This window comes from Pinus tabuliformis, chromosome 8 (genome assembly GCF_031772625.1).
Source record: "Pinus tabuliformis cultivar Carrire ecotype Pingquan chromosome 8, CPIR1, whole genome shotgun sequence".
Classification (NCBI taxonomy): domain Eukaryota; kingdom Viridiplantae; phylum Streptophyta; class Pinopsida; order Pinales; family Pinaceae; genus Pinus; species Pinus tabuliformis.
The window spans coordinates 1,932,858,583-1,932,882,343 of NC_142294.1; positions in this window are offsets into that span (position 1 = coordinate 1,932,858,583).

The following is a 23,761-nucleotide window of genomic DNA, read 5'->3' on the forward strand; positions in this document are numbered from 1 at the left end:
GGAGGGAAGATCCCACTGTACCTGGAGCAGACGTCGGCTAGACTCACTTGGATTTTCCAGGGGGTTCACTTCACTCGAGACGGTTAAAGTGGAGGAACTTGTGCCGGTCTATTCATTAAGCAGGTTGCCGGGGTAACTGTTCCACCCGCCACTTCTGTACTGAATCCGGCGATGTTGGGTTTCATCTCCAACTAGCGTTTTTGGTCTGGAAGGCTACTGTTTGTGCTTGGTTTGACGCCCTAGATTCTTTAGGCGTGTGATTCAAATTTGTTTGGTTCTTTAGCGACTTTAGGTGGTTTGATTTGAGATTTTACTTTGTTTTCGTGTGTAGTAGTTAAAAGTTTTTAGCTGTGGCGGAATTACCGAGACAGTCCCGTAGACTTCGGGGCAAGTCACCTGAGATTGTTACCGGAACTGATTTGTTGAGGAAACTCCGTAGACAGCGGGGTGTACCTCCTGAAGACGTCCCGGGTCAGTACGAAGGATTGAAGGTCCTTGTAACTCCTCCTAGTGGCAGTAAAGTAGGTTCACCTGAAGAAGGAGAATCTTCCTTGGTAGTCCATCCAGATTACCAAAGTCTAGAGACAGGTTATAATCCCGAAGCTGTTACAGTTTCTGAGCTTGCTGGTAGTTTTTCGTCTGCCAGTGATATAGGCGAGGAACCTGAAATATCTGAGCCTGTCACTCCGACTTCTAGTGTTCCAGATTCACCAAGAGTAGAACGAATTATCACCGAAAATCTTCCAACTGGTTTGATTGCTATTGAAGAACTTGCTCCAGAGGAAGAAATAGGCGTCTCTTACCTTGAAGATCAACCTACTATTGATCTAACGGAGCGTGAATCTATCTTTTACAGTCCTCCTAGAAGTACTTCTTGGTACCTTTCGTTAACCGATTTTTTAAACAACTCAGAGGAAGGTTTTTCTACACCTCGTACTCCCTTTCCACCTGGAGGTATTTATACTCTTGTAAATATGTCTGGTCAGTCGTCCGTGTTCACTCAATCTCCTGAATCATTCTTGCACGGCGGTCCTTCTGTTCCCACCGGGTATCAATCACTTTCTGGTACCTTTGCGGGGGCATCTCCTCAACCCGTTGATCATGGGTTATTAGCTGGAAACAGTGGTAATATACCATTAGGTGTAGGTGACATTTACATGATGTCAGGTTCAGTTCCCGTTTCCCAACCTCAAGGTGGCCAATTACCGCCTGGGGGGCAACCTCAGTTAACGTCTGGGGGGCAACCTCAAGGTACACAAATTGTGTCTGGGGGGCAGCCTCAAGGTCAGTATGTACCTATGGTGCAATACATGCCTCAAGGTCAACCCCAGCCTCAATATGTACCCCAGGGTCAACCTCAGTATCAACCTCTAGGGTATCAACCCCAAGGATGGCAACCCCAAGGGTATCAACCCCAAGGGTATCAACCTCAAGGGTATCAACCTCAAGGTCAAGGTCAACCCCAGTATCAGTATGTACCCCAAGGTTATCAACCTCAAGGTCAATACTCGAGTCAAGGTTATCAACCACCTCAAGGTCAGTCATATGGTCAAGGTATGGGAACTGTACCTTTCAGTTATCAATCCTACCCTCAATCCGGTTATGGATCTCAGTATTCTCAACCTGTTACGGGTCAGTACCCCGGAATGTTAGTGTGGGATCCATCACAAGGTCAACAGGTGTTGCAGCCAAGTATACAGTTGGTACCTCAAGCTGGACAACCCGTAGTTTCTGGTCCACCCCAGCAACCGCAACCTGTCCAGTCAAATGTTCAAACTTCTGTAACTTCGGTAGTTACTCAGCCGCCAATTGCACCTAGTACTCCATCTCAAACGGCTGCTGCAACTACCGCAACATCTGCCACACTTACTTCTGGAGTATCAACAACTCCTGTTTCTACTGTCCCTGTCACTACTCCTCAGACATCTGTACCCTTGTCTGGATCTACGATTCAAACTACGGTTCAGATGCCTGTAGGTCAACCTGGTATAAGTACGGTTGTCACTGCTCAACCTCAAATTATTCAACAACCGTACCAGGGACAGTACCAACATGGGCAAGCTGTCCAACAGCCGGTTTACCAGTATCAACCGTATCCTGGGTACACTTATCAGCAACCTCAGCAACCCCAGTACGGTCCGGTTAATCCTGGTTTTCCAGGAGGATATAATATCCCTAATGCGATTCCTGTTCCAAGTTATCCTGGATATCCTCCTCCTGGGGCTAGTGTCATGACTCAGAGTTTTAGGGATCCGAACCGGTAGTTACCGTTTATCGCAACTTTGGATTTACCAGACTTGACGCGCCTAACGAACGATCCAATTCAATATCTTCCGTTCTGGCCGCCAATGCCAAATAAGTTGCCCAGTGATATACCCAAGTTCGAAGGTAAGTCTGGAGAGGATCCGTCCAATCACGTGATGACTTACCACCTCTGGTGTGCTTCAAATTCTATCTCGGATGATTCGATCCGCTTACGTCTTTTCCAGCGTACGCTCATTGGTCTCGCGGCCAAGTGGTACATTGAGTTGCCACGGGCCTCTTTTTACAATTTCAGCCAGTTAGCTACCTCGTTCTTAACTCACTTTCAGTTGCCGGTCAGATACGATAACGGCATTGAGTTATTAACTTCACTAAAACAATCGACGTCCACGTATATTTCTGATCACATTCATGAGTGGAGACGTCGAAGAAGATTAGTGAAAGTTTTTATTCCGGACCAAATCTTAGCTGAATGGTTTGTTAAATCATTATTACCGAAGATTACTGAAGATGTAGCTAAGGCCGGAGTAGTTACTGAGGAGCAAGTCATTGCTCAAGCGCAGTACCTTGACTTAGTTTATACTCAGTCGGGTACGTTACACGAGAAGATTCCAGATCTTCCAAAATTGAATCAAATCGCTGCTGCTCCTTCGGGATCTCATGCTGCTGATGGTATGATTGGCATCGTGAATACAAAGAGTAAGAAGAAGTCTTCTAAGGCTTCATCTACTCCCATAATCACTTTGCCTGATTCTCCGACAGGAGAGTCTTCTCCTGAACTTTCCACCGATATTCACGCTGTAGAGTCATCTACGGCCAAATCAAAAAACGGTGGAAAGAAGAAAGGGAAGAAGAAGGCTAAAGCAGACAAGGCTCCGAAGGAGAAAACGGAAAAGTCGGAAACCAATGACGAAAAGCGCAAACCTCGATATCCTTGTCTTATTTGTGAAGAGGATCATTTTACAAGAGATTGCCCTCATCGGGCTGAGGTTGTGAAAATAGTCAAAGGTTCTCCCACTCCTGCTGTTTTGAAAGATCCATTTCCAAAGCAGGAGACTAAGATGATAGGTTCTTCCTCGACTGCCAGTGAAGAACCCATTTTGATGATGTCTCATGTGAGGATTGCGACTCGATCGCAAGATTATGGTAGTAAGAATCCTGTTGATGGTAAGGAAGCAGAATCTTCTCATTCTAATCCATCGACCTCAGCTCCTGGTTCCGATCCACTATAGATCGAAAAACCTAACCCGGACTTAGTAATCAAACCGCCCGCCAAGGGTGTACTTCGAAGGTCTGCTTTCAATCCACATGCGAGGGCGGCCCAGAATTACAACATTGTTGAGGACTTAGCTGTTTCACCCTCAGCAATGTCGGCTCTAGAAGTGCTGCAATCATGCCCAGCACAGAGAAAATTACTTTTGTCGGCTATCGGAGCTGTTGATGTTCAGGACCCGAATCTGATAATCTTCGATCTAGAAAATGGTACACCGCGTCTACCCCATCAAATGGCTTTCCAAATTCCAGTGATAGTAAAAAACAGGCCTATTCATCGGACTGTGATTGATGAGGGAGCTTCTACGTGTATTATGTCCATTCAGTGTTGGAGATCGCTTGGTTCTCCTTCGCTGAACCAATCCCCGACCATCCTTAAGGCCTTTGATGGCCGTGGGTTCCGTCCGTTTGGTATTCTACAGGAATTGCCTATAGGGGTAGAAGGTAAAACCGTTAGTCTGGATGTGGAGGTGGTTGATGCCCCTCTAGATTACAACCTTCTTTTGGGTCGCAGTTGGTCTTACGCTATGACAGCAGTTGTGTCATCGGTCTTTAGAGTTATAAAATTTCCACACAATGGCAAGATCGTGACAATAGAACAGCTGGCTTATTTTTCATCCGACCCAGCCTCTTCAGAGAGTATCCAACATGTCGGTAAGACGACAATCCCTTATAGGGACTTTGGCGTAGGTTTAGTTAAAGATTCTGGTTTACTGGGAACTTTTCCTTTCCCTCCAATCAACGCAGACCCTTCATTTGCATCAATTCATATGATTACATCAGACAACATTATTTACGATGATCCTTGGATTGTCCCATCTGAATCTGAGCTAGACTCATTCGGTGATGCTATGCCTTTGAGTCCATATGAAATTGCTTATGAAGCCGTCGTGTCTTTTACTGACTCGCGTTCAACCCAAATCGACCAAATGAATGTGGTCAATGAAGAATCACTTTTCACATCAACCTTAGAACGGATAGCGTTTCTCGAAGTCGTGTCATCTGACGAACAACTTCGTGAAATCCTAAGTGTAGACGATCTACCATGGGAAGATCTCCATCACAGATCTTCATTTTTACCTAAGGATGATGCTTTTGAAAATGATTTTTCATCTATTTTTACCGCTGAATATGTCAAAGACGCTCAGAATCCAATGAAACATCCTGATTCAGAGTTAAATTTAGGGAATATTTCTCGCACTATTCCCATTGATATTTCAGTGAAGCCCGGAATTAAGGAAAACATTCATATAGGTGCCTCATGTACAGAAGATGAAATCCAAACTTACAAGGCCCTATTCCAAGAATTCCGCGATGTGTTTGCCTGGTCTTACGAGGAAATGCCAGGAATCGATCCCGCCATTGTTGTTCATGAAATAAAGACCTACCCGGACGCTAAACCCGTCCGGCAACGGTTGCGTCAAATTCACCCTCGAAAAGCGGCCGCGATTAAAGCAGAAGTTGAAAAGCTGTTGAAAGCAGGTTTCATTTATCCAATCCCGTTAACAGATTGGGTATCGAATATTGTTCCGGTTAACAAGAAACAAGGGACAATAAGAATCTGTATCGACTATAGGGATATAAATCGAGCTTGTCCAAAAGACAACTACCCTACGCCTTATATCGATCAAATCATTGATGATTGTGCCGGAAGTGAAATGTTTTCCTTTATGGATGGTTTTTCGGGTTATAATCAAATCAATATTCTGCCTGCCGATCAACCAAAAACGGCATTCATTTGTCCATGGGGGACATTTGCTTACTGCAAATTACCTTTTGGGCTTAAGAATGCCAGAGCCACTTTTCAAAGGGCAATGTTTTACGCATTTCATGACATCAAGCACATTGTGCAACCGTACCTCGATGATTTGCCTGCTCATTCTTTACATCGAGCTGACCACCTCGTCCATTTACGAGCAATCTTTATGAGGTGTCGGCATTATCGTATTCGGTTGAATCCACACAAGTGTGTTTTCTGTATAGAAGCGGGTCGATTGCTGGGATTTGTTGTTTCAAAAGCCGGCATTCGCGTCGATCCCTCGAAGGTCGAAGCTATCATCAAATTGCCTCCTCCTTCGAGTTTGCGCCAACTCCAAAGCTTGCAAGGGAAAGCAAACTTTTTACGCCGATTCATTCCAAACTACGCCGAGGTCACTAAGGGTTTTACACGGTTGTTGAAATAGAACGCTCAATTCTTTTGGGATGAGATTGCCCAACAATCTTTTGATGCACTTAAACACGCGTTGACCCATGCACCGTTGTTGCATCCTCCCAACTACAACCAGGACTACTTCTTATACCTCGCAGCTTCGCATTCCACCATTGGAATGGTGTTAGTTCAAGAGGATGAATTCGGAGCGGAACATGTGATATATTATCTTAGTCGGACCTTGAATCCCACTGAGCTAAAATATTCGCATGTGGAGAAATTGGCCCTGGCAGCCGTTCAAGCTGTCCAGCGTTTTCGTCACTACATTCTTCTTCGTAAAACTATAGTTATTTCGGATTGAAACCCTATGATTTATATTTTGACTAAACAATTGCTAGGGGGCAATTACTCAAAATGGATCGTTATCCTGCAGGAGTTCGATTGGAGTTCGAGAAGTCCAAGTCTAAGAAATCCTTAGTTTTTGCGGAATTGATGTGTGATTTCCCGCGTGCTGACACAGAAACTGTGGCAGAGGAGTCCATTGCGGACGAATCTTTGTTTCTTATCAGTACTTTAGATCCGTGGTACGGGGATATAATCATCTATCTCCAAACCCAAACCTTTCGGCCTGAAGCTTCAAAGTCGGAACGTCGAAAAATTCGGTTTCAATCCCAGCAATACAAGATTATTGGAGATACACTTTATCGCCGGGGGGCAGACTTAGTTTTTCGACGTTGTTTAACTCACGAAGAGGCTGAGAGGGTTTTGAATGATTGTCACTCTGAAGCATGTGGCGGTCATATGTCTGGGTATGCCACAGCTCAGAAGGTGTTGCGTGCTGGCTATTTCTGGCCGTCCATGTTTAAAGATTGTATCATTGCGGTCCGGAAGTGCCACAACTGTCAAGTGTTTGATCGCAAGATGCGCGCACCACCTGCTCCTCTCCATCCTATAATTTCCGTTGGTCCTTTCACCAAATGGGGTATCGATTTTATTACTTGTAACCCTCACTCGGCCGGGGGCATGCGTATATCATCCTCGCGGTTGATTATTTTACTAAATGGGTCGAGGCGATGCCTACATTCGACGCAAGCGGCAAAACAGCTGCAGTTTTTGTATTCAATCATATTATAACTAGGTTTGGTGTCCCACAAGCGATTATCACTGACCATGGGAGCCATTTTCGAAACATCATGATGACTGAGCTTACAAGCCAGCTTGGTTTGCGCCACGATAGCTCTACTCCTTATTATCCGCAAGCCAACGGTTTGGTTGAGGCTATCAACAAAGTTCTGGTTATCATGATCCGACGAACCATTGGTATCCATTGGTCGAATTGGCACAACATGTTATTTTCAGCGTTATGGGCATACCGAACCTCAGTGAAAACCTCAACAGGGTTCACTCCTTTCCAGCTAGTTTATGGCTTGGAAGCTGTGTTACCCATTGAATGCGAAATCCCATCACTTCAAATGGCTGTCGAATTACTCCCAGCTACTTCCGAAGAGGAGAAACGTTTATTATACTTGGCTCAGTTAGATGAGACTCGACGTAACGCTGCATTGGCAATCGAGACTCACGCAAAGCGAATGAAAGCTCAGTATGATAGAAATGTGACCCCTCGAAGTTTTTCGGAGGGAGACCTAGTGCTATTATATGATCAAGCTAACGATAAGCTAGGTGCTGGGAAATTCGTTCCTATGTGGCATGGACCCTACATTGTAAAGCGAAAGCTAGCAAAAGGGGCTTATGAGCTGGTAGATTTTGATGGGGACTCTTTAGGTAAACCCAGAAATGGACTTTACCTTAAGAGGTATTATGCTTAAATGGTGGTATGGAGAATTTTTAGTTAGGTTAGACTTTCTTTCTAGCTAGTATATTTGGTAGTTTAGATAGTGTGCCTAGTTTAGAGAGTGTGTTTTTAGTCGTTATTCTGGCTTATCTTGGTTTTACTCTTGATATTGCAGATGTCGACGCCTCTCCAAACATACATTGGATTTGCTGATGGTGCTTATCGTAGTACACGGAATATCTCTTCCGCAGCTTGGGTTATCTATTCGCCCTCTGACGAGTTAGTTTCTATGCATGGGGTAAGCCTCGGTCAAACGACGAACAACATTGCAGAATACAGTGCAGTGGTTGAATTATTGTCTGAATCTATTACATTTGGAATTCGACGTTTGATAGTGAGGTTAGATTCTGAACTCGTTGTATTACAGCTTAATAGAGTATATGCCATTAGAAATCCTGTGTTATTAAGGTTGTTTTTGAGAGTGCGTCTCTTGGAACGTGAATTTGATTACATTGAATATCAGCATATTCCAAGGTCTTTAAATACATTAGAAGATGCAATTGCTTCTCGAATGTTGGACAGACATTTACGATAATCATGCAAGTAAATTTAAAAACATTTCATCACATATGTTAAACAAAATAAGCCGGTAATAATGATATATATATAGATAGGAGTGTGTCAAAAAATATACATCGTCTTCGATCATAGGTTTAAAACACCTTATGATCGACAAAATGATAGGTACAAAAAGTCAAAATGTCACATGTGACTACAAAAGGTGACCATCCAGTCACTGGTGATGATCTCTGTAAGACACTACTGCACGGGCAACCTTACATAAAAATCTCCTAATAGGCCCTGGGACTGCGACTACATGGCGCTGCAGTCTGATAGGAATGTCATCTATGGTCGTCTCCGGTATGTCCACCGTCAGACGCTCTAGGTCATGCTCCAACTCAACTAGCATCTCTGCAGCCGCATCCTGTGGGGCCGGTGGCGGTGCAGGTGGGTGTCTCCTCTCGAAAGCCCGGAGATTGGCTGGACGCCGTGGGCCTACATCTGCATTTTGAACATTTTTACTGTCAGTTTGAGGCGATATATATATAAAAAACAAAAAAAAAATACATAACTGAAAAACTTGTGAAAAATAAAGTACCTCTGTCGTCCCATTGTTCTCCTTGTGGAAGAACCATGTCCGGATCACCTCGAAAATCTACTCCGGCATACGGAAAGTCCTGGATCGAAAAAACCTGGTCCTCTAACCAGTGAAAATAACTATCAGTGAATCGAACAACTGCTGCACCCTCGTCAGGATGCCGGGCCATCACCGTAACCCATCGTATAAGCTTTGGCTCCCGAGGACCCAAGATATCAACAGTGAGATGCTGAGGGATCAACATCAGAACTCTCTCTAAGGCAAAGCTCACAACTAGAGGCCCATATCCAAAGGTCTTTAGTTGTCCATTCTTTGCCCTAGTCAGTTGGCCCTTCAAGTTGGCCGACACAGCATCGCACCAGTTGAAGATGGTGCCTCGGAAACAGTCAATTGCCATCCGCATTTGGGACCCAGTGGCAATATGTAAAGTGGTTGAGCCGCAAATTCTGGTAACAGTGAAAGCTATGACCATGAGTTCACGCCGAGAGATGTATTTGATCTCTATGCCTTTCGCATGGCGTTGATTGGGTATGCACCAATCTGCCCAGAGACTATCAAGGGATTGGCCACCCGGCCTAGTCCCGGCTAGATTGAGTTGCTCGCCCCTATTCGGCAAGCCAGTGAGAAAGTAGATGTCGGAGGGCTCTATCTCGAGCTGGTGCTCTCCGATGTAAAAGCATTGCTCATTAACGTTCCATCTCTCAACTAGCCACTCCAAGAATCTCACCTGAGCCCTCATGCCAGGTATGGCCCAGTACTTGTATAATCCACATGCTCTTAGGGCATCGATGGAAGGTTGGTGACCAATTGCAGCTTCATCAACCTCCTCGTGCTCTCTTTCTCTCCAATCCAGCATGGTAAGTGCCCTACACACCAACAAATGGACATTAGAATTAATTTTAGGAAATTTGAATGGATGATTTTGGAGTTTGGGGTTTGAAATTCCGCCCTTTGCGGAGGACGCACCCCGCGTTTGGCACACAGAGTGCCGGGACGCAGGTGGCCTGAAGGTAGACTGCGTCCCCCGACCTTTTTCCTGTGTAGGAAAAAGTCGAAGGACGCAGGCCACCCTTTAGGGCACCTGCGTACCCCGCGGAGTGGTTTTCAAAACCTAAAACCCCCCAAAAATCAAAACTGAAACCTAAAATGAAATTTTAATCGGATGAAATTGACAAGGAGGATGTTGTGAAATACCTGAAAGAGACGGCGTTCGATTCTGATGGTTGGATTCTCCGCAGCGACCACAGGAAGTTTCTTGCCAAAAGCCCTTTTTTCAACCTCAACAGTAAAATGGTAAAAATGACATGGTAAAAAAGTTTTTTTATAGGTTTTTTGGATAAATGAGTTCTAAATTTGTTTATTTTTCACCATGGAAGGATATTTTTCAATGCATTTTTGCCTATCTTAAACAGGTATGAGTAATGTGTCGTTTTTGTGCAGGACAAAGGGATTTAGAGGGAAAATTGTCATTTTTCACGAACCAAAATATCAGAGTCATCTTTTAAGCCCTTTTCTGACTCGTAAAATATGAAAAGATTGCCGAGCGTTTCTTTTACACTCGTTAAAACGGAATTAAAAGACGGTCCCCTTATAGCTCTTTTCTGACCATAAAATCAGGAAAAGATTGCCGGGTTTTTGTCGTTTCAAACTCGATACGGAAATAAAACGACGTGTCCTTGATCGCTTTTTACTTTTCAGATCAGTGGCACTAATTATGAAAGTACTCCTTGGTCGCAAGATCAAGCGGTTCCCCCAGGTATTATTTTATACTTTTTCGGGCTTGAGGGACACAAATCTACGAAAAAGTTCAACTTAGAGTCTTCTTAAGTTTTTCAGACTCTCTAAAATTGAAAAACGCCGAGTTTCTCCTATACTGGGCTCGTTAAAATTTCACAGTAAAGGACCTGTTCAATTACAAACATGAACGAACCACTCCTTCCTAGGGTTCGAATCAAAACTAGGTTGGACTCATCCGAAGGATGAGCTTATAATCAAGCATATGTTATCCTCCTCAAGCTTGTTAAAAATAAAGAGGTACTTGCCAGAAATGGTGGGGGAAAAGAGAGAAGAATGAACCTATTTGTTATCCTTTGTCTCAGAAGAAACCTTATTACCACTCTTGAACACGACACTTTTCATTCACCTGGGTTGGGAAATCCTTTGCCTCACAGTTGATCAATCCACATTGAAAGTCTTCAGCCGGGTTCCGGGGATTAACTTTGAGTCATTCATCACCAAGCCATCTGTTGTGTCGTTATGTGTTCAAGAGGTCTGCAAGCAAAAATTTCATCTGCAAAATACTTGTCATCCATTTGACCATCCCTGAGTCAGTCCTTACAGCAACATTTCTTCAACTTGAACAAATGATTTCGTGTTGTGGGCTTGCCTGCAACGGGTCGCTTTCTATCGACATCAACACATTTTCTAGAGAGATGACTTAGAAATCGTCAATACCTTGAAGTCTGCATGCATCAATGGCAGGTTTCTCACCTTTGACGTCAGTTTACATCATCGACTTTCGATCGAAGGATTCCGTGAAATGTTCGACATCAACTCATTTATTCACATCTCATGGATTGTACTGGGTACTTTGAGAACCATTGACATTACTGGTGGTCTCTCTCACACTTGTTAACAGTTTACATCATCGACTGGTAATCAAGTGGTTTCTACCATGTTCGACATCAACTCATTTATTCGCATGGCTAGAATCGTACCAATTCGGGAAGTAGAAATGAAGACCCTGGATCTAGTTTCCACCATCCAGGCTGCGAGGAGTTTTGTATTCATTATCTAAGTAGACTAATCATAAACAGATGGCTGCGCCCATACTGTGTCTACAAAAGTCTATGATTATGATGTACTGCAAGATCATTCCTATATCAGAGTAGTTAGTCTGTTAGTTAAAGTTTTGATCTGAGTATGGGAATGCCTACCTCAGTGATGATATAATCTTATACATGTATTTTGTGTCGAAAATTGCAGGTTCTGACCAGGCTCTCCACGAGATAATCCTTGAAATGATAAAGCGCTTCACCCTTCCTAGATTTACAAAACCCTAATCTACTACAGGCTTCGCACTTTAGGGGGCAATCTGTTACACTAAAAAATGTCACCATGGCTATGTACAGTCGGTATGGCTCTATCAACAGCTATGCTAACCTCCTGGGCAAGTCTTAAGCCTCTGCTCTCCATGTCAAACTCCAAAAGAGAGAGAAAGTCTTTGTAAATGTATTTATCTCTGGGTACGCAGGTTCTCTCAACCTTACCTACGGGTACGCACCCAATGTTCACAAAAGCTGCGTCTTTGGACGCTCTGTATGTAAAGGGGCAGGTGCGTCCCCCTGTAAAGGTCAAAATGCGCAAGTTTCATCTTTAAAAAGTTACTTGTGGTCATTTCTAGAGCATTCTAGAAGGTTGTTCGACGTGTATTGAGCGCCTCCAGATGGTTCATGCACTCCTACCAAAGAGGAACTTATCCCATCAATAAGGGAGCTATCCCATCCAAAGAGGGGATTATCCTATTGATGGTGGACCTGAATAACTTCCTCTAGAACACTATAAATACAGGCATTGGGCCAGAAGGAGGGGAGGTTGAAAGCTAAACATTTCTAAGGGTAGATGCTGCAGGAATTAGGACTCCCATTTAGAAGCTTGTGAGGAGAGATTGTCATCTTTACTTGTTCTATTTGGAAGTGGGTGAGCTTTGTCAAAGTAAAGGAGAACTCTTGATGGACCCTGGGAGGGACTTGCACAACACCAAGGCTCAGGTTGTAATTGTTCCTTTTGTTTCCTATTAATGCAAATGAGTCCATTCTTCTCAATAACTTGTTATTTATGAGTTGTTTCATGTACTCCTTGGTCTATGTGTTAAATATGTTTTATTCTATGAGATTATCAAGTGATATTTAATCGTTTGATTGTTAGTGGATGCAGGTTTCAAAGTGAAGGAGGAGCTCATCCGGATCAGTGGAGCTGGACTGCTACAACAGCGTTGGACTACAGGTAGGATTTAAACACTTGATTTCTCATATTGTAAATGCATGTTTAGAGAAGGATTGCTCTTGTTTGTCTTGTTTGTCACTAGAGAGTCTTAGGCTCCTAGGGAGGTTGATTTGTGTCCGCACTATCGACTCTTTCCGCCTGACAAGGGGTAATCTAGGCAAAAGGGTTTACCAAGTATTCGTGAATTGCTATATACACCTTAGTTGAAACCAAGGGCTGAATGTACGATGACCAATCTCCCCGAATGTTGTGTTCAGTGTATCACGTTTACAAGGTGGCATACTCGGTTACCTATGGCTAAAAGATAGTAACCTAGTGGGGTCTCCCAATATATACTCGACGGTAAGGGAGCACAAATTTGTGTTAGCGTTGTCTAATGCAGAACCGTTCGATGAGAGCGTCCCTATATACTTTCCATACTAAAGTGCCTCCTATATACGCGAAAGTACTGGAGAACCTTTTATAAACTTCCATATTGGGACGAGATTTCACCCCTGGCATACATTGCATGCAGTTAACAACATCTTCTATGTTTAAAGACACCGAAACACGTCTCCAGCCTAGACCTCTAGATATTTGTGTTAGGTTACAAATGCTCATTAGGTTAATTGAGGTAAATTTTAAGTTTATCTTCAATTAAGTTTCAGTTTGATGGCTCAACAATGTCACTTGTACCTATGATGCAACTAAATGATAAAAATGAAATATTTTCATTCGATGAAGGCTAAACTAATGAAGGAAGAGAGGCAACCAAATAATGCACCAATCAAGCCAAATGCACTTAAAACACAACTCTTTATCTTTCCAATGCAAAATGCAAAAATGAGATCTAATCTTTCACTTTCACAAACAAATGCAATGCCAAGATGTAATCTTAAGAGAAACAAAAATCACTATTCTTTCACTAAGATGCACTAATTTTATCTTTTCCTTTTCACTTTGATTCAACAATGCAAACTAATGCAATGAGCAAAAGAGAAAATACAATCCAAAACAACCAAAATGAAAATTTCATTCACTTATGATTTCAAATGCAAATTGTTTCAAAAACATTAAATGAGGAAATCGTTCACTTTTCTTTTCAAAACAAAAAAATTAAACAAGCATTCACTTTAAATCCTTCCAAAGCATACTCCTGTAATATATGCTTGACAATGGAGCAAAAGTAATCTTCAAAGCATCAAAATGACTCAATACTAATGAAAGTATCTTCACAATCACAAACTAAAAGCAACTTGAGAATAATGTCCTAACTGCAGTAAGACTCCTGAATGTAAACAATCAATCTCAAAGAGGCAAACCAAGCAATGAGCAGAGGGTGACCTAGAAACCCTAGAAAACCATAGAAAGCACTCAAACTTCAAAAAACACTTCAGCAAATCCAAAAGACAAATTGCAATCATACAAGGATGTCAATCAAGACAAATACACCATAGTCACACTAGAAAATTACTGACAAAGGTAAAAAAAAAATTCTGAAACAAGAAGAAACCCTAATTTTCTTCTATCCTTTGGGATCAACGCGTCTATTAAAGGAAAAAGGGAAATGCAAGGCAGATTAGTGCGACTGTAATTAAAAAATCAGCGCTGAAAACGCTTCTGTTGGAGTAGAAAACACGTTGGGTGAGAAAACTAAGGAAAAAATAAGAAATCTTCAAGATTAGAGAAAGCTAGATATCCTCAAGCAATAACGAGTGACTGCAAATAGCTACAATAGACACAAGCCAAGATATTGACGGTTGGTCAAACTCATCAGAAAATCTGATTAAAGGAATGGATGGAAAAGGTTATAGCTTCCCCAGTGGAGTCACCATTTTGTTGTCTAGGCAAATCCTCTCTGCGGACAGAGACAATCCCTCTAGCGCAATGAGTGGGACTAGCAACCTATGTGACAATCTACAAGACACTTTCCTAAATTACAATCGAAATTAGAGAAGAGGAAGATGGCCTACCTTGTTCTGATGCTATGATGTGCTCCTTTGTTGAAGATCTCGAATCAATTGCTCTTCAAGCTCAACTCTACTACTCACAATGTTTAGATACTTACACAAGAGATCAAAGACAACAAAACATACAAGTACAACAAGAATAACCGAAAGTAATTCACCTAACAGATCAAGGAGTATTAAGATAAATGATGCATTAACACAAACATTTATGGAAAGTGAACCGACAGTTGTATATATTAATGAAATAAAGGAGGAAGCATACAACCAAGCCTTGATGTCAATAAGCTCTCCTTGAGTGAATTTCCAAGTCCAAGCTCAAGCTCTCCAAGGCAAATGAATAGCATGTAGGCACTATATCAGCATAATGGTGCAAATAGTCAAAGACCAACCATTTGGGAATGGGATAGGATGAATATATAGGCAGGGTAATGGAGTTAGGATCTCTCCAAAGATAGGAGAAGGCCCTCATCTCAAGGAGGTAGCTCATAGGGATAAGATCAAAGGGAAACATTTGAAGAATTCGACCACATCCACACTGAACAATCTCCAGCTTGTCATTCTCGAAGCCTCTAGATCACGAAGCTTCTTGTCCTCTTTGGGAAAATTTTCCTTTTAGGGATCATCGTAGGTATCCAAAAAAAAGGCGCGCTGGCATCGCGAGGCTAGCATAGTTCAACTAGCGGTTAGCACGAGTTTCTAGTGTCAAGGTCGCACTGATCCTGAAATTAGGGTTTTAGAGCTCACTTCTTCAAGGAAGGCTCAAGGCATGTTTCCATAAGTGTTTCAAGGAGGATCTGAACTGTATATTAGGATGGGTACACTACATGATTGCCAAGTTTCGAGCACTTCAGGGTATGACATAGGGAAGTGTAGGAGGCATGACAAAATATTGTGTAACCGACCAATTGCTAGAGTTGATCGAGTAAAGCATAATTGAAGCCTTGAATTTTCGACAGCAGAGGAACAACATTTGCAGAAAAATAGCCACAGTCAACACCAGATTCCTTCAAATCCTAAAAAACGCAACAAATTTTTACCAGAATTTCCTTTATTTCTTCTTTTATATCAGAAATATATGTGTCTTTAACATATATTATTTTGTAAATATATTTTATTTTTGAAGTCTGATCTGAGATGTAAAATATTTCTGTAAATATGTTGTAATGAGACTTAGAATAGATTGGAACTTGTATGAAGAAAGGAGCCACATTTTGATGTAAGTTGTGATGTACTGAAGTGATCAATTTGCAATAATCTAGAGAAGTTTTGTTCCAGGATTCTCGTTTCAAACTATTTGGTGATGTACTTTCTCATGTGAAACTGTTATTTTCTTAGTTTTCCATATGTTTTCAATCTCTATTGTTTCAAGAAGATTAAGGGCCGAAATTTCTTAAATGTACTCTACCTTGGCTTGTAAACAATATTATTGTTTTCAATTTGATGTTAAGTATATAATTCATCTCAGCATGATCTATATTTAAATGAACTTAAAGCATTTTCATCCTAAACACTCCACAAATACTTTAAAAGATACAAAAGTTTTCCTATCCTTCCTTATTACAACTGCTCTATTATTTTTGTATTTGATCACCCTAAGACTTATGACTCCATGCCCAATGGTCTTTCCCTGCAATTTTCAACCAAATATTTAAAAAAACCAATCTCAGAACTCAATAACTAGCCTAATACCTTAAGAAAGAATTTAAATCAGATAGAGAGACTGCTCTATGAAGCTGGAAGCGCTCGATGTCAGCTTTGTAGGTGGTTTTGTGGTTACCTCTGGGTTTCTCTCCATAGAGTAGGGAAATTAGAGAGTGATAATAGACAGGATATGTGCAAAATCCTACTATGAGTGACATTACTGTGAATTCAGGCATAGACTTAACCTTATAGCCTCAACCGATTAGAACATATCTGTATGGTCTAACAAGAGCCTCGTCATGGAAGTGGTAGATTGAATGTTCAGTAATGCCTTATCACAATAAGGTTGATGGAGGGATGATGTGTTCTAGAGGTATAAAGCCGAAAGTTTATAAGGGTTGCGTAGAAGGGATGCCTAGGATGATGAGGATCGGGCTAGCATGGTACGATTGGTAGCATAGAGAAGGTCAGGGTAAGGGGGAGTTTACACATTGGGCCATGGAAGGGACCAACATATCTGTGAAAGGTTGTCATATCATGCATTGGTTGTGACGAGCCTACTTAAACAAAAAGTGTCACAGCAATTGTGGAAGAAATCTATGTCCCGAAGTCTATCTCCTGGAGGTGTTGTTGTGCTTTGCCAAAGGTTAGGTCGAACTGACTCAGCCTCAGGATGACATGGTGGAACAAAAACCCCAAAGTGTGTCGTTGGGGTGGTGGTGCAAATGTTTAGCTCAGAGGTATGGTCCCACTGGGATGACGATGTTGATTTTTGGGGTAGCATCATATGTGCTCTAGCTCTGAAATTTTGTGGAGGGGCTAGAACACATGAGATCTCCAAGACCCAGAAGTCGTTTGGTGAAATTCTACCCGGATTGTATTTTATTAAAATAATTAATATTTTTAATAGGGTTCCTAAGTCTAAATTTAGGAAGATTAAAATATTAATGGGTATTAATGAAAATATGGGTGAGAAACTTCTAGGAGATGAGGATCAAGTGTAATTTAATCTTAGCCGTTGATTAGAGATTAGATTATAGCCGTTGATTTCTCAAAAGGAAAAGTATAGAGGAAGGCTTGGGGTCAGTTGGAGAAAACAAACAGAGAGATTGAGGAAATCGATTTCTTGAGGTGAGAAGGTTCTTAGGAGGAAAATCGATTAGGGAGATCTTGTAGCTGAGGGGTAAGGATAGTTGGGGAATACTGAAAGAGAGGCGGAGAGAAGTTTGTGGAGGCAACAGAGCATTCATGAGGACTAACGTTGGGTCTGTCTGGGCCCACATAGTCTTGATGCAGAGCCAGAAGGGCCAGCGTAGAGGAGGAAGCTGCCTTCCACACAGATAGTCGGAACTGCTGTAATAGCCAAGAAAGCTGACACAGTGGGTAGAAGAGTTGACGCAGAGCCTCAGAGAGCTCCACGTAGGCCCACACAGTTACTGCAAAGGGGCAACATAGTTGTAGCCGAGGCTACCCAGTTTTGCTGCCGGATCAGCCGGAGTTTGCCGAGTAAAGTGAGGTAAAACTCACTCAGGTTTTCCGCCGTTGTATTTTTCTATCACTAGTTTGTCGGGAGGGCAGCACACATTTGCATTCAAAACTATTGCTTATTAATAGAAAACCCTCAGAGTTGTTGCACCAATTTTCTCGCATTGGTTTTTTCCGGAGACGTTTAGTCCAAAAATAAGTGTGTCCTTTGTGTGATTGTCTCATTTATTTTTCAGTACTTGATCTATATATTGGTGCAGGCTGTAGTGTATTTGCATTAATATTTTTTGAGTATTTATGAAAATAACTTGTTAAAATGAAGAACACAAGTAGGTAATGCAAATCACTTTACTGCAGTAGGATTTTTGGTTTATTAGATTCATAAATTTTCAAATGGTATCAGAGCAATTGCAGATCAAGGAGGACTGAAGGGCCAAGAGAGTAGAGGAGGGGTGATGCAATCACTAAGGGAGGCTCACGAAGAGCCTGCGTTAGCTTGATTGGGTGACGTTATTTCTGCAGAAGGCAACGTAGTGATTACTGGGCCAACGCAGAGATTGTTGAGTCTCGTTTTCTGGTTGTCGTGGCTAGAGGTGCAACGTAGATTTCATCTGGAGTTGTTGGTGGGGTGCTGATTATGTTGGTGCACAAAAATACCTAGTGGGGCAGAAGCAAAGGAGTGGGAATCAATTCCTCAGAAGATTTCTTGCCAAGAAATCTAGATCCAATGCTGAGCAACAACAAAAGAGAGATCAGAGGGGTGGTTCGACAGTGGTTGGCAGAAGGATTTCCATGAAGGAAATCGAAATTAAGAGGGAGTTTGTTCCTTAGAGGATTTCTAGCGCCAAAGAAATCCAGATCTGAGTTTGTTGGGGCAATAGTGAAAGAGGGAGAAGAGAACCAACTTGACATTTATTTGAGCAAAGATGGTTGTTAACGGATTAAGGGATCAGGATAGGTTGGATGGAGCATCCAACTTTGTCATCTGGAAGGCTAGGATCTTGGTAGTTTTGGATAAAATTTGCATCAAGGATTATTCCTTGAGGACAGTTGTTGTTCTGATTGATGTTGATCCTCTCAAGAAGTACGAGGAGGCTGAGACAAAAGCAAAGTGCATGATCTTGGATGGAGTCAAGGATCATGTGATCCCACATGTTGCTGAGAAAGACACAGCAAGGGAAATTTGGGAGGCATTGACCACATTGTACGAGGGAACTTCCGTTCAGCGGAAGATTGTTGCTGAAGAGTCAGCTGAGAAGAAATCGATCCCTTCCTTCTCAGGTTCGTGACAAGCTAACTTCCGTAGAGGCTACACCAGATGTTGAATTTATGGTCAGGACTGCCTTGAATGCAGTCACTAAAGATTGGGAAACCTTTTTCCAAAGCATCTTGGGCAGGGCTTCTCTTCCTAGTTGGGAGGAGATGTGGGAAGCTCTTCGACAGGAAGAGATCAGAAGGTTGACCAAGGCAGGAAGCAAGAGCAAAGGGATCAGAATCAAGAAGGAGGAAGAGGAGGATGTGGCTCTCGTATTAGCGGGACAACAAGGGAAACATAAATGAAAGAAGAAGGGCATATCCAAAGTCAGATGCTTCAGATGTGGAGAAATGGGTCATTTCACCATGTAGTGCCCTTGTAAGAAGGGAAAAGAAGAGAAGTATGACTCAAAGGCTGCTCTAGCACAAGCTGACAAAGAGGACGATGATGATTACGCCATGAGTGCTCATGCAACTCTAGATAAGAAGGGTGATATTGAGTTGTATTCAGGAGGACTACATGCACGACAGACTACATGTAGGGCAGGATCCTTGAGGTGCCCAAACTCTTGGATCACATATGGCTACTAGAGCCCTTAATGATAGTAGCAAAATGATGGGAGTTAGTTGGTGTGAGGGATGATGGAGTGACAATGGCAGAGCTAGAGTGCCAAATTCTAAAGCAACGCAGTGGAATGTTGCAGCCATGCGGAAGGCACAGAGCAAATACAACAGCAGTGCAGTAGCATCAGAGGGTCAACACATATTAGCTGCAGAGGTAGCTTCAGCGTCAAGGGGCATCTAAACTGACCAACATGTTAGCTTTTGGGTGGCTTTTCAGATGCTAACTTCTCAGCAACTGAGTTGCAGTACAACAATTAGCAGTGGTTGTGTTATGGGCAACATGATGCAGCATATTGGGAGGGAGTTGCAATACAGATACAACAGTGGCAGTGGCATTGTCATGGGTAGCAGTACATATTGCAACAGTGCAGTGGATGAAGGGCAGCAGGCCAAGCATCAACAATGCAGAGGACCGATGTCGTGGATCAGTGTGATACTTATGCTCTGGAGTATTTCTAGAGCACATTCCTCGCTAAGAGGGAGTGTTGATTTTGGGGGTAGCATCGAATGTGCTCTAGCTTTGAAATTATGTGGAGGGGCTAGAACACATGAGACCTCCAAGACCCAGAAATCATTTGGTGAAATTCCATCCGAATTGTATTTTATTAAAATAATTAATATTTTTAATGGGGTTCCTAAGTCTAAACTTAGGAAAATTAAAATATTAATGGGTATTAATGAAAATATGGGTGAGAAACTTCTAAGAGACGAGGATAAAGTCTAATTTAATCTTAGCCGTTGATTAGAGATTATATCATGACCGTTGATTTCTCAATAGGAAAATTATAAAGGAAGGCTTCGGGTCAGTTGGAGAAAACACAGAGAGATTGAGGAAATCGATTTTCTGAGGTGAGAAGTTCTTAGGAGGAAAATCGATTGGGGATATTTTGCAACTGAGGGGCAGGGATAGTTTGGGAATACTGATAGAGAGGCAGAGAGAAGCTTGTGGAGGTAGCACAGTAGCAAGGAGGACTGACGTTGGGCCAGTCTAGGCCCACGGTCTTGACGCAGAGCCGGAAGGGCCAGCGCAGAGGATGAAGCTGCCTTCCACGCAGATAGTCAGAACTGCCAGAACAGCCGGGAAAGCTAACATAGTGGGCAGAAGAGCTGACGCAGAGCTTGAGAGAGCTCCACGTAGGCCCAAGCAGTTACTGCGAAGGGGCAGCACAGTTGTAGCTGGGGCTAGCCAGTTTTGTTGCCGAATCAACCGGAATCTGCCAGGTGAAGTGAGGTAAAACTCAGTCAAGTTTTCCGCCATTGTATTTCTCTGTCACTAGTTTTCTGGGAGGGCAACCATCATTTGTTTTCAAAACTACTGCTTAATAATAGAAAACCCTTAGAGTTGCTGCACCGTTTTCTTGCATCGGAAATTTTCGGGGACATTTAGTCCAAAAAACGTATGTCCTTTGTGTGATTGTCTCATTTATTTTTCAGTACTTGATCTGTATATTGGTGAAGGCTGTAGTGTATTTGCATTAATATTTTCTGAGTATTTCTAAAAATAACTTGTTAAAATGAAGAACACAAGTAGGTAAAGAAAATCACTTTATTGCAGTAGGATTTTTGGCTTGTTAGATTCAGAAATTTTCACAGACGAAAGCCCAAAGGCCGTTTCCAGGAATAATAAAGTGGTGCACACATTGAAAAGGAGCAGGATGACATGGGGTCGGGACATGGTGGCCTCCATGTGGACCAGGTTGTTATTGCATTGGCGCGAGACGAGCCTATGAAATAGGTCAACCCAACAATCAAACCTTGGAGCATTTGCAAGTGCACATAAGAGGGAAGGCTGGGTAACAGAGTTTGGAGATGAAAAGGTTTTCGCCAACAAACAATATGTCTATTGTCCAGTTAACAAGTCAACTTGGAAGAGACTTGCCCAAAGTAACTCGCAAGAGGTTGTAAAGCGTAAGGACCAAGCCAACTTACTGCCGAGATGGTGTGGCAAGAGTGGGCTCGGGATACAGTTTCTCCAGCCCCTTGCAAGGCGACACATGGAGTGGAGCTGTTGGAACCATGGGATGAAGAGGAAACAGTGGGCTATTCGCAAGTATTGTCACACGAAGGAGTGGCCTAGTAGTACACCTCAACTCGGTGGACTAACCCCAAAAATTTTACAAGAGTGCAAAGGGGGAGTGTCCAGGTAACAGAGCTTGAAATATGAAAAGGTTTCCATCAATACACGTTCTGACATGCGACTATTGACTAGTTAGCCTGACCCCAAAGCAAACTTGGAGTGCGAAGAGACAAAGCACCGGGTAACAAAACTCGAGAAACATGGAATTTGGAAGTTGTCGATGGCCCATCAACTTGGATGTTAATGAATTAATGTTTATTAACTACGTGGTAAATACTTATTACATGGATCGAGGAACCCCACCCATTAACAGGTCAACAACTAGGATGTCCATGCCAAGCGGCAGTGAGGGATGACTAGGCCGCCACATGGTTTCCATGTGGCAAAAGGATGACGAAGTTGTGGAAAACTTTGAAGAGCCATAACTCTTGATCCAAGGGTCAAATTGGGGTGAAACTTTATATTATCGGAATTTTCTTGCTGAGATGAATACAATGGTAGTATTCATTTCAAATTCTAAAGACAATTTTTTTATACCATTTCTCTAATTGTACAAGAGAGATTGGATTAACTAGTGAACACTTCACCGAGTTTAAGGTGGGATGTTTACAAAAATGTTGGAATTTCAACTCTAAAATGAAAAAGAGGGTGATGTTGCATCATCGCTTTTCAAAATGAGCATAAAAATCAACACTAAATGCAACCTTTAGAAAACAAGAACTGGTCATTTTATTGTTAAGTTGGTAACTTTGTTCATCTTTATTTGTACAAAAAAAAGATTATGAAAATGGGTACCTTCTTGAACACCTTGATCTTGTGTTTTGGTGAAGGACTCCTATTTGCATGTACAAGGTCACAAGTTCTATCCTTCATATGGCTTACCTAGCTATGTGATATCTCTATTTACATAATAGGTGCCTTATTTAATACTCAAATCTAGTGTTTTGGTTAAGGAATTTTACACACAATTATAATGTCTTAAGTTCCACCCTCTGCATGACTTGCCTAGGTCTAGACATGTCTATTTACATAGGAACAAACTATTAAGAAAGTGGGTCCCTTGGCGAACACGTCAATCTAGTGTTTTGGGTGAGGAATCATAACCACAAGTACAAAGTTTTGAGTTCTATCCCCGACACACCTTGCTTAGATCTATGACATTTCCATGTACACAAGAATAATAGATCAAGGGAATGGTTATTGTGTTGAATTGAATAAGGAATGAATGAAAATCAAGAAAAGAAATGGAACACACACACACACACACACAAATATAGTAAACATCACACCAGTAGTCCTTCGCACCAGTTGAACATTGTTGGAGCAAGACAATCCACTACGTATTGGAATTGTGATTTTGTTGCCACATACAACAACTGCGCCCCAGCTATACTGAACATGGTGTGTAGAATCGTCCTCAAGGGAAGGTTGTTGAGGGTTTCTATCTTCACCTTCCCGCTCCTAGTTGTCTCTGCACCTAGGCAATGCCTTCTGATCCTGGTGTTGGTGCTCTCGTCTCCAGTACGAGCTCCAAAGAGTTGGACCCTTTCCCCTCTTCTGGACAATCCAATGATGAAATAGATGTCACCTACTTCTAGCTCCAATTCTTGGTCTCCAATGATGAAGATCTCATGATCAACATCCCATATTCTAATGAGATATTCCAGCAGCTCATTTTGAGCTCTAAGTCCCGAGGTTCGGAAGAACTTGAGTAACCCGTAGTCCCTCAAAGCATTGAAACATTCAACGCTTTGGGAAACTTGGTGATATTCTACCTCATGGCATCTTTCTTTCCATTCGATGGCCATGTCTATCGAAATATCCTGCAAAGAACCCATAAACATCATTTAGATGCCTTTCCACAGATCAAAATCTTGAAAAAACCGATCAAGGGAGAGGTTTTTTCATTTTATTTTCCACTATACGTCCAGCGAGACTATTAGAATTAGCACTGGCAATGCGAGAGCCTTTTGGGCTCAGAGGCGATCAACGCGGATCCAATGATTAGACTCGCGCTGGTCGCCGCCAATTTAAAAAATGAAAATCCTCCCCTTAACCAGCTAAAATTCCTGTGAAATGGCATGAAATAAGT